Consider the following 12,693-nt stretch of genomic DNA (forward strand, 5'->3'; position numbering starts at 1 on the left):
TTATATAAGGTGAACAGGGAGGTGTGGATAGTGGCTTTGAAAGTTTGAGGCCAGCCTGGGTCATCTGGGAAGATACTGTTGTTTCATGTTTCACAAAGGTCTTGTTTAGAGACTTGAGAGATACAAGCTAGCCTTCCAATATGTATAATGGCCACTATGGAGACCTCCTATGTGGTGTCCCAAGGATAGCACGCCACATGCCTTGTTCTCCTGAGTCATTGGATATCTAAGGGACACAAAAGCATCCACAGGAAGAGTTGCTGGGGAAGCAGGGACTGAGTTCAGAGCCCAGTGCTGTGGTGGAGGCCAGGCGTGTTCTCATGCACAGGGACCCGTGTACTGTGGTGTTGTAATCTGTGTTCCATTGCTGTGACCAAACCCCCCAGACTTGGTGCTGTATGTGGGAGACAAGTTAACTTGGTTCATGGCAGGAGTCTTGACAGTCCCAAATAGAGCAGCCATATCTAGGCACTGCTTGCACTGTGTGAACTCATGGTGCATTGTTGGGAGGTGAGGGGAGGTGGTGAAAGTCAGTCCTAGAGCAGGGGCTCCACCTAGTTTACAGGCACCGCCACAACTGCCTGTCAGCCCTGCCCCACTGGGGACCAAGGCCCAAGGTGTCCTAGCTGAGTTGAAACCACAGCTGTCTGTCCCTCTGATATGGTGCTTGATGAATCTGAGCATCAGATCTCATAGCCGGGTGACAGGGTGCACACCAGCCAGTCAGAGCAGAGCATTGGGAGACCCTGGTTCTCAAAGTGGCCATGCTAATGGGAAATGGTGTCCTGCCACATACAGAGATGCTCCAGTGACAGATAAACCAGGTAGATGATAAGTTCTAGTTTCAGGGGACACAGAGTGGTCAGTAGAGCTGCAGAGTCCACTGTGGGAGCCTGAGGCAGGTGAGTCCCAGGATAGCTGTCTGGGATCGCTTTGCTCAGAAGATGGAAACTGTGTGTGGGGGAGGGGAAGTCTCCAGTTGCTAGCTTGGGCTGCTCCATTGTCCTCCATGTGTCACGGCAGTGGACAGATGCACAGCTGGTGGGAGCAGCAGCAGATGGTACCCTAGGTGAGTAGGCCTCACACTAGCATAGACCCAGAACCCTGTGGTTATGAAGGAGGACCTTCTTGCACTTAACAGTGCTGTGGCTCTTGGCCCTGGTGAGGCTCTTGTATCTAAAGACACCACAGCTAAGCGGACATATTCTGGGAACCAGGGCATGATGTTTCCATCCTCTGGAGTGAACCCTTCTGTCCATCCTCAGACACTGCTCTAATCTCTTTCTGTGATCCTTCCTTTCCCTGCCACGTCCCCTGTCAGATGCTAAAGCTACCACACATCCAGTCACTTGCCTGCTGACCAATCAGCTGTCAGTCCCCTGCCTCATCCTTTGCTGCCCTGTCTGCTGCCTGCTTCTCCATCACTGTCCTTAAATTTAGGCAATAAGAAGTCGATTCAACAGAACCTGTCATGAACAAAAACTTTCAGTCCCAGGAGAGAAACTGGGAGTCTTTTCCAGACCAGTGAATGACCTGACACCCTACTTCCATAGCAGGGATACTGCAGCCTATACAGCCACCTCCCAGCACCTGCTATGCTAGGCCACTGGGAGAAGTGGGGGACTGCTTCCCCTCTGGCCTGGGTCGAATAGGTTGAATAGTCAAGTAGAATTGTGTGATAGCATACTACCCACATACCACCACCAAAAAAATCCACAGGCACCCCACATACACACCACACGTACACATCACAGAAACAAACACACCATACACACAAAGGACACATCCACATACTAATTACATACTACAAACACGTAACACTAATACACAACGAGCCCACATATATTGTACACACACACACACACACACACACCACTCCCTTCTTAGGGTGTTTATGAACTAACCTGGGCTAGATCCTGTCTTTAAAAAACTCAGAAATATCAAAAGGGGGTCAAGTTAAGCTGGACTGAGAACACATTTAATCCCAGCACTCAGGAGGCAGAGTCACATGGACCTCTGTAATTGAAGGTCAGCCTGGTCTACACAGAGATGCAGCAGCAGAGGCAGGGCAATGTCTGGATGGGATATCTCAAAAGAAAACAACAGCAACAAGGAAAAGGTAAAGTTGAAGAGTGACTACAACATCAGGAACACTTCAGGGTACAAAGGGGTTCAGGGAAGCCATGAAGTAAGTGAGAGATGGGTGAGGGATAGAAACAGTCAGAGCAGGAACCACAGTAAATATGATGTGGTCTATCCTAGACATTGACTACGAGGGACACTTTTCAGTAAACATTGAGTTCCCTGCCAATCAGGGTGACCAAGGCCTCACTCTGGAGGTCTACTTGAGGGAACTTTTGCCTGGCTGGCAAGTCATCATCTCCTTGATGATATGACATGTGACCTTAAGCAGAGCACTAAGAAGGGGACCAGGCTGAGCCAGGGACTTTGTTGACTGGGATCTGTTAAGAGAAGCTTTTGCTTTGCTAGCCGCTTTGGTTTATCCCCACCAGCCGCCTGGCCTCTACCGCATTGTAGCCCCCAAATAAACACACAAGATGCTGTATTCATTATGAAGCTGTTGGCCTTGCTTGTCTCTTACTGGCTAGCTCTGCTTTAAGTAATTACCCCATAATTGTTAATCTAAGTATGTCTCTTACCGGAGAGGTTTCCGGGCTTCCTACCCCAATGGCATTACATCTCGACTCTCTTGTGTTTCTCCTTCCCAGAATCTTCCTGGACTCCTAGCCCCACCTATCTAGATTCCTATTGGCCAGCAGTAATTTATTAACATATACACAGGACTTCCCCAACATCTCCTCTTTTCTGTTTAAACAAAAAGGTCTTAACTTTAACATAGTCAAATTGTATATGACAGAACAGTTATCAAGTAAGAACACAGTTACAACATTTTGTCTATTAACATTTAGCAAGATCTAAAGAAAATATCATCCATCCCATCCTTGTGAGTCCAAAGTCCTATATGTAGCTTATCTTTTATCACTAAGGAAAACAATAATTATAACTATCTGTCTTCAACTCCATCAAAGACCACAGAAGGATAATATGTAAACACTAGGATTGACAGAGACATCTTGCTACCTGGACAGTCACCCAAAGTTCCTCTGTAACGTTGGGGCATCCATCTTCAGCCCATAGGCCACAATGTATCCAGAAGATTTCTCAGCAAAGCAGGAAATTTCAAAACTCTCCATCTGCATTGGCAGTCTGTCAGTCATTTTTCTTTGTCCTGCAGAAAGTCTGGTAGACTCTTCCATGAAGCAGGAACCCTGTAAGACTGAGTTCAGCAGTCACTTTCCTGTGGGTCCTGCATGTCCAGATTATAGAACAACAGTCAAACAGTCTAGCCAAGAATATTTTCTTGCCCAAATGGCTAATCTTGCCATGTTGAAAGCAAACTCCATAACGAGTTTCTTCGATGCCCATCTTCCTCTCAGACGTAATTGGTGCTGCCAGGAGCAGACATTTCTCATTGTCAAGAAAAACCCTAAACCATTTTAAATGCCATTTTCTGAAGGTCTTTGAAAGGTTTGAAGACTATCTATCTCAAATATATTTTTGTATATCTAGAAAACCTAACTTACCTAACTATACATTCTATTATAAGTAACTATCTATAGTCTGTATTCAATTATGTATTATGTTTTAAAAGAACAGTATGAGCACAATACTTAGTCAAGAGGAGAAATATAAGCATCACAAAATTGACCTTGATTTTGTCTCAATAAATGAAAAACAATACCCATACCATAATTCCCATTTTTACCATTAAAAAGGATTGGCTGTGATCACTAGCCAATTATAAACAATCCCATTAAAATGAAAACAAAGATTTATAAACAAGATGGGAATTAGGACGTCTCTCATTCCAAACTGCTTCCTGCTGGAAGGGGGTGCTCTTCATACCATGGGGATCATGACAAAACTCAGAAACCTGTATAAGTCCGTATTTTCGGGGTCTGTAAAGCTGCATCATCTTAGCTGTCTCAATAGTTGGAACACCTGGTCCACTGCTTCCGGGGGTCTTGGTTCGTCAAACCACAAAAGCCTGGAAGGAATCCTCAGCTTTTCATTTTCTGTACAAACATAAGTAAAATCTCCTTTTCCAAGTAACATATCCTTATACTTAAATTTTGAAGTCAAGGCATTTTCAAAAGATAAAAGTTAGATTAATTTAGCAGCATTTATAATCAAGTGTACTTTAGTAGCGGTTCCTTCTTGAGCAAGCAAAAAACTGAAAAACACAATAGTGTACAGTATCCAGACTCTCTGTGTAATTTCCATCTTTACGTGGCATATTTATTTATCTATTATTACTTTATTTATTTTATTTTTTCTGAGACAGGGTTTCTCTTTGGAAATTTGCCTGCCTCTGCCTCTGGAGTAAATCCTACCGGTGTGCGCCACCACAACGCCGGCTTTTTTATTTATTTACCACTTTGTCGTTTCATTTTCTCTCTCAATCTCACGTATATTTTTAAACACATGGTAAACCTTTAGAGGTTTGTTCATCCAAGTCTGACTTTACTGTAAATCTTTATGTTTTTCTGGCCACGTGTCTTATCTGTAAAACCGCGGCTGTTTTAAACTGCCGGTTTTTCATCAAGATGGCGGGCTTAAGCGTGATTCCAGCTTACCGCCTCAGTCCATGCTGACCTCCAGCAAAAGCTGCCACTTCCAGCTGTACGTACACAGCTTTCAATCGTTAGCAGAGTCTCTTAAAACAACCTTGTTGGCTTTTTTTTCTTTTTATGCCAAGTCAGGAAGACTCCGGTAAGCGAGCCACGTGAATCTCGGCTTGTCACTAGCAAAACTGAGCCCACCTGAGAAAAATGCTGCTACCAAAAATCTGTGCTTCTCTCCGTTCTTCTGTTTCTAAAATTCCTTTAAAGCTTTTGTTATATTGTGTGGAAATTCATGATCCCACTCCTGATCACCATTTTGTTAAGAGAAGCTTTTTCTTTGCTAGCCGCTTTGGTTTATCCCCACCAGCCACCTGGGCTCTACCGCATTGTAGCCCCCAAATAAACACACAAGATGCTGTATTCATTATGAAGCTGTTGGCCTTGCTTGTCTCTTACTGGCTAGCTCTGCTTTAAGTAATTACCCCATAATTGTTAATCTAAATATGTCTCTTACCGGAGAGGTTTCCGGGCTTCCTACCCCAATGGCGTTACATCTCGACTCTCTTGTGTTTCTCCTTCCCAGAATCCTCCTGGACTCCTAGCCCCACCTATCTAGATTCCTATTGGCCAGCAGTAATTTATTAACATATACACAGGACTTCCACAACAGGGATCTTCTCCTATTGCCCAAATACACAGCTAGCATGACACCACCCCAGGGAGTATCACTCAGTTTTCTGGGAGGAGCTTGGCAGGGCTCAGACACAGACTCTCCCTGCCCACTCAGCAGCCCAGGGCACGTACAACTGCCACCATTACCATGAGCTTGCTGGTGCTCTCGTGTTGCTTGGGGCTGCCCTGCTCCTGACCTCAAAGGGAGGTTGGTACAAGGCTGTGGGTGTTGTGGATTAGGGGTTCTCCAGGGCTCTCACAGCTTCATTTCCATGGAAGGACTCATGTGCTCTGATGCTAAGGTTCAAGGGAAAATCACCTATACTTTGTGTTCCAGACTGTGGTATTTGCCCGACTATTAAAGAGGATCTTGAGGTTTCTCTTGGCCCATCTGTGGATGCCTATGTCAACTTTCTGAAGAAATACAAGCATGACAATGCCACACTGGAAAATGCTGAAAATCTGAAGAACTGTGCTGATAACAAGTTGACAGAGGAAGACAAGGAGAGTGTACGCAATTTGCTGGTGAGTTCTCTTGTGTCTGCCCAGGAGTCTGTCTGCTGCCCTGCTCACCCCAGGTTGGCAATGTAGTCTGTATTCCTCCCCATCACTGCAATGCCTCTGTGCATCTACAAAGAGTCCTCTCCCTGGTTATGGTACCAGGAGAATGGTTCAAGTAGGGACACTTAGGAGGCCTGAGCTAGGACTGGCTGTTCATCTCAGCCGAGCCAGACTGGACCCTGCAGTATCCCTGCCCCCACAATAACACTTGGCCTCCATCAGCCTTTCTGACCAAGCCTTCGGAGTTCAGCCACATGAAAACAGAGCCTGGCACCCTTCTCCAGCCTGGGTCTTTTATCCTAACTGGTCAAGTCTACCACTGAACCCTCAAAACACTCAATTTTGTTCTTATCCACAGGATCTCCAAGGCCACTATGTAGATTCCAGGGTGGGGCATGTAATTGAATCCACTGTTTTCACTAGAAGTAGTAGGATCAGACACCAGGTTAGCATCATGTATCTGAGGGTCTTCATGTGACAGTAATCAGGTCACTTGTGGGACCATAGCTGCCTGAGGCTCACCTGGAGCCATTCCAGGTCCTGCCCAGTTGCTTGTGGATTCTGTCCGGATGTGCCCATGGTGTCCTGAAGGCAGGTGGCTCTTTCCATCAGGATGGATTGGAGGCTGTTTACAAGGTTTGGCCTGAAGTGATTTGAGGGAAACAGGGAGGAAAGTTTGCTCCCTGGACCTGGTCAGAACCAGGATCTATGGCAGACGGGTACAATTCCCTCCCAGCTGGTGTCCTATGTATGATCTGTAATGTTCTCTTCACCTCTCATGCCTCACTGACTTTCTCTTTCCAGGAAAAAATAGATGCTGACAATTACTGTTTTTGAATCCATCTTTGCCGGAAGACTTAACTGCTCACCTGCATAGATGGAGTAAGTCCTACCCCTACCCTCCTGGTGTCTAAGACCAGGATTCCAACAATAAAAGCCTTGCAATCCACAGGGGAGCCTGGACTGTGGGGATTTGAGATGGGGCATTGTTTGGAAAGAGAATGTGGAGGACAACCATGGACATTGAACTATCACTGCTCAATTGCAGCACTGCCAAATTGTCCCAGCAGCATGCATTAGTGAATGCCAAGAGACCACAGTCACCAGAGTTAGAGTGTCTGTGGGTCAAACTCCATAGGGCATGTACATGATCTCCCCGATTGAACTCCCCAGGAGCAAGGAGCAGTGACAGGACTGAGAGGCTGTGTGTGCTGAGGATGTCACATCCTCTGCATAGAAAAATCTGTGCTTTCTGCCCCCTGCTGGGAACATGACCCAGTTGTGTGCAGTACTGATGTCACAGGGCTCTTCTTGTCCTCTGTGTCCTTGTCATAGATGGGTCTGGACAAGAACCTGTCTCCTGCAACATTATACTCCCTTTTCCACCTTTCTAGTGATATGGTAAAATGAGTGTGACTCCCAAATCCTGGGTTCAAAGGCTTGAGGTCCCATGCTTGGATCAGGAGAGTGAGCCACCACCAACCAGCTCTGATTCTCTTTCACAGTGGTTCAATATCATGTAGCCCAGAGTGGCCTTGAACTCCTGATCTTCCTGCTTCCTCCTCTCAAGTGCTGGTGTTAAAGGTGTGTGTCACCAAGGCCTGGCTTCTATGCTTAAAAAGCCCCTGATATGAGACAAGCTTGATTTCTTAGAGCACAAAGAAAATTTTACATTTCACTGTTTTTGTTCTAAAATAGAAAAGCTTATATCTAATATAAGAAAAACTATATAGAACAAGTGCACTAACTATATACAATGTATCAAGGAAGTACATTCATCAACAATGTCTAGTCTGCAAATACTTGACAAATTCAGATAGAATATTCTGTTTTCTATCCTATCTTGGTGGTTCCAAAAGGTTGTACGTAATTCACCTTCTATTGCATCTTGCATTACCAAAAATATCTTTGTATGTCTCTCAACCTCATACACTTTACATATTGTAGGGGAGAGCCCATTTAGATACAGGCCACAGCCCTTTGTAGCATGGTCCATATCTTGGGTACCTGAGCTCTCTCCTATGCCATTAACTTATTGAATGCCTTCACTGAATCTACTACTAGGAAAACTATAAGAATAAAGTCTTCAATTCTATCAGAGTCCCAAGAAAGAAATAATATTATCTGACTAAGCAGAGTGTGCAAGCAAGGGACTTCCAAAAAATGTGACAAATGACATTCAAACCTGGCTGCCTGGACAGTCACGCAAGGTTCCTCAGTAGTGTTGGGGCATCTTTCTTCTGACTACCGGCCTGGCATATATGACAGACTTCTGTTAATCAGTATATTCTAACGGGCTTTCCTCCCTGATCTTGGCAAAATTTGTAAGTGACGCTGCTTGTCCAATTTGGCTGCATACTGTCAGCAGTCAAGACAAGAGCAATTTCTTGCCCAGTGGCTAACATTTGCCACAAATAAAGTAAACTCAATGTGGAGTTTCTTCATTGACCATGATCTTTGAAGAAGATTGGTCCTGCCAGGATCAGACATGTCTCATTGTCCTGACAAAACCCTGCTATTAAAATATTTTAAAAGCCATCATCTGCTAATGGTGATCAAGAGTGGGATGATGAATTTCCACGTAGAACGACAAAAGATTTAAGGGAATTTTAGAAACAAAAGTACGGAGAATACCATGGCTTCTGGGAAGCAGCATTTTTCTCAGGTGTGCTCTATTTTGCTATAGACAAGACTCACAGGGCTTGCTTAAGGGAATCTTCCTGATTCAGCATAAAAAACAAAGTTCTTTTAAAAGGCTGTACTAACAATTTAAAGGTGTGTACATACAGCTGGAATTGGCAGTGACCACATCTCTAGACCGGCAGGTTTTGCTGGATCTCAGCATGGACTGGGACAGGGAGCTGGAATCATGCTTATACCCTCCATCTTTCAAAAACTGCAGTTTAAAACAGCTGCGGTTTTAACAGATAAGACACGTGGCCAGAAAAACATAAAGACCTACAGTAAAGTCAGACTTGGATGAAGAAAAACCTCTAAAGGTTTACAGTGTGTTTAATAATATACGTACGATTGAGAGAGAAAAAGAAACTGCACAGTGGTAAATACATAGAGAAGACAGCTGTGTTGGCGCAAGCTGTTAGGATTTGCTGCAGAGGTAGAGTCAGGCAGATATCCAGAGAGAAACCCTGTCTCAGAGAAAAATAAATCAAAGTAAAAGAAACAGAATAATAATAGATAAATAAATAAGACACATAAAGACGGAAAACACAGAGAGAGTCTGGATACTGCATGCTATGTGTTTTTCAGTTATTGATTGCTCAGGAAGGAACAACTGGTAAAGTACACTTGATTATAAATGCTGCTGAATTGATTCAACTGATATCTTTTGAAAATCCCTTTACTTAAAAATTTAAGTATAAAATATGTTACTTGGGAAAGGAGATTTTGTTATTTTTCTACAGAAAATGAAAAGCTGAGGATTCCTTCCAGTCTTCTGTGGTTTGATGAACCAAGACCCCCGGAAACAGTGGCCCAAGTGATTCACCATCTAAACAGCTAAGATGATGGAGCCTTAGAAACCCTGAAACTAAGGACTTATACAGGTTTCTGAGTTTTGTCATGATCCCCATGGTATGAACCACACACCCTTGAGCATGAAGCAGTTTGCAATGAGCGACGTCCTAATTCCCATCTGGTTTATAAATACTTGTTTGCATTTAAATGGGTTGTTTATAATTAGTTAATGATCACAACCAATCTCTTTTTAATGGTAAAAAGGGGAATTATGGTGTGGGTATGGTTTTTCATTTATTGACAAATTCAAGGTCAATTTTGTGATATGTATATTTTTCCTCTTGATTAAGTATTGTGCTTATACTGATCCTTTAAAACAATGTGAATAATTAAATACAGATTATAGATAGTTACTTATAATAGTCAGAACTTATATTTAGGTACGTTAGGTTTTCTAGATATACAGAAATACATTTGAGATAGATAGGCAGTCTTAAAACCTTTCAAGGATCTTCAGGAAATGACATTTAAAATGGTTTAAGGTTTTTCTTGACAGTGAGAAATGTCTGCTCCTCACAGCACCAATTATGACTGAGAGGAAGATGGGCATCAAAGAAACTCGTTATGGAGTTTGCTTTCAACATGGCAAGATTGGCCATTTGGGCAAGAAACTGCTCTTGCCTAGACTGCTTGACTGTTGCTGTAGAAACTGGACAACCAGGATCTACAGTAAAGTGACTGCTGAACTCAAACAGTCTTTCAGCATTCCTGATTCATGGAAGAGTCTCCAAGACTTTCTGCAGGACACATAAAAATGACTGACAGACTGCTGATTCAGACGGACAGTTTGAAAATTCCTGGTTTGCTGAGAAGACTTCCAGACATATCGTGGTCTAATGGCTGAAGATGGATGCCCTCACATTACAGAGAAACTTCAGGTGATTGTCCAGGCAGCAAGATGTTTCTGTCAATCCTATTGTTTGTATGTTATCCTTCTGTGGTCTTTGATAGAGTTGAAGGAAGATAGTTATAATTATAGTTTTCCCTAGTTATGATAAATGATAAGCTAAATATAGGACTTTGGCTCACAAGAGAGGGATAAATGATGTTTTCTTTAATCTTGCTAAATTTGATAGACAAAATATTGTAATTGTGTTGTTACTTGATAACTGTTCTTTTATATATAAATTGAGTATGTTAAAGTTAAGACCTTTTTTTTGTTTAGACAGAAAAGAGGAAATGATGGGGGAAGTGCTGTGTATATGTCAAAATAAAGCATTGTTGGCCAATAGGGAACCAAGCTAAGTGGGACTAGGAATCCAGGAGGATTCTTTGTAGGTGAAACACAGGAGAAACACAGATAGTCAAGATGTAATGCCATGGGGTAGCGAGCCCGGAAACCTCTCCTGTAAGAGAAATACTTAGATTAGCAGTTATGGGATAAATACTTACCTCAGAGCTAGCCAGTAAGAAACAAGCAAGGCCAACAGCTTCATAATTAGTACAGCCTTCTGTGTGTTTATTTGGGACTGATGCGGCTCTGAAACCAGGCTGGCGGGAAGGTTTCCCTTTACACATGTCTCATAATCATGAAAACCCTGCTATTAAAACATTTTAAATGCCATCATCTGCAGATCTCTGAAGTGTTTATGACCAACTGTATACCTCAAATATATCTGTTTGACTTAAAAACATACCTTCCCCGAACAATTAGAAATCCAGTGCCATTGTAAAAAATCATAGTGCTCTGGATGGTTTTGGAGGGATGGATCAAAACCTTCAGGTGTAGACAGAAAATGTATATTTTGGCAGACTTCTTTCTTTTTTATTTACATTAGAAACAAGCTTGCTTCACATGTCAATATCAGCACCCTCTCCCTTCCCCCTCCCCCAATCTCACCACAGGCCACTCAGCCCCCACCCAATCCCTACTCTGATCCCCAGGGAGGGTAATGGCCTCCTTGGAGGATCTCTAGAGACTATCATTTCATTTAGGGCAGGGAAGAGGCCCTCCCCAAAGAGTCCAGGTTGACAGAGCAACCCTCATTGTGGCATGTGAACACAAAGTCCATTTGTATGCCCCACAGATTACCTAGGCCTCCTCACACCCACATTTATGGTGGCTGAATCAGTCCCATGCTGGCTTTCCCTCCCTCAGTGTGTGATCCAATAGCTCCACCTTGTTCAGGTCAGCTTATTCTGTAGGTTAAACCAGCTCAGTCTTGACCCCTTTGCTCATCAGTCCTACCTCTCTGTCGATGGATTCTAGGACTTCAGTTCAGTGTTAAGCAGTGCATGTATGCCTCTGCTTCCTTCAGTTGCTATATGAAGGTTATGTTTCTCAGAATCTCTGGCAGTGGGATTGTATGATGGCACTTCCCTGATCCATGTCTAAAATCCATGTATGAGTGAGTACATACCATGTTGCTCCTTTTGTGACTTGATTTACTGTAAATTGCTTTTATTATGTTCAGCTATCTTCCTTTTATCCCTAATCTCTCCATGCTCTTTAACATGAAGGGATGTTGGATGTTGTCAAAGGTTTTTTCAACATCTAGTGAGATGATCATGTGGTATTTCCTTTGTAGTTTGTTTATATGGTAGATTAAGTAGATAGATTTTCATATGTTGAACCACCCAAAAGAATGTCTTAAATCTAACGAATCCTTAACACAAAATATCCAGGAAATATGGGACACTGTGAGAAGACCAAATCTAAGTACAATAGTTATAGAAGAAGGGGAAGAAGTCCAGCTCAATGGTAAAGAATTCGTAGTCAACCAAATCACAGAAGAAAACTTTCCCAACCTGAAGGAGGGAAGCATATGAAACTATATAAAGCTTACCAAACACCAAATAGACTGGACCAAAAAACAAAGTCCTCTCGGGACATAATAATCAAAACACCAAACATTCAGAATAAAGAGCGAATACTAAAAGCAGCAAAGGAAAAATGCCAAGTAACATATAAAGGCAAACCTATCAGAATTATACCTGATATCTCCGTGGAAACTATGAAAGCCAGAAGGTCCTGGATATATGTTCTACAAACAATAAGAGACCACAGATTCTAGCCCAGACTACTATTCCCACCAAAACTCTCAATCACTATAGATGGAGAAAACAAGATATTCCATGACAAATCCAGATTTATGCAATACGTATCCACAAATCCAACCCTACAGAAAGTTCTAGAAGGAAAACCTGTACCCAAGGAAGTTAATTACACTCAAAATAACAAGGGCAATAGATAATCTAACTTTACCAGATATCAGAAATAGGAGAAAGACTTAGGCATAAAACCACCAAGAGAAACGGACCCAAAGTAAACAAGAATCAA

The sequence above is a fragment of the Mesocricetus auratus genome, unplaced genomic scaffold (genome assembly GCF_017639785.1).
Source record: "Mesocricetus auratus isolate SY011 unplaced genomic scaffold, BCM_Maur_2.0 Super-Scaffold_100046, whole genome shotgun sequence".
NCBI lineage: Eukaryota > Metazoa > Chordata > Mammalia > Rodentia > Cricetidae > Mesocricetus > Mesocricetus auratus.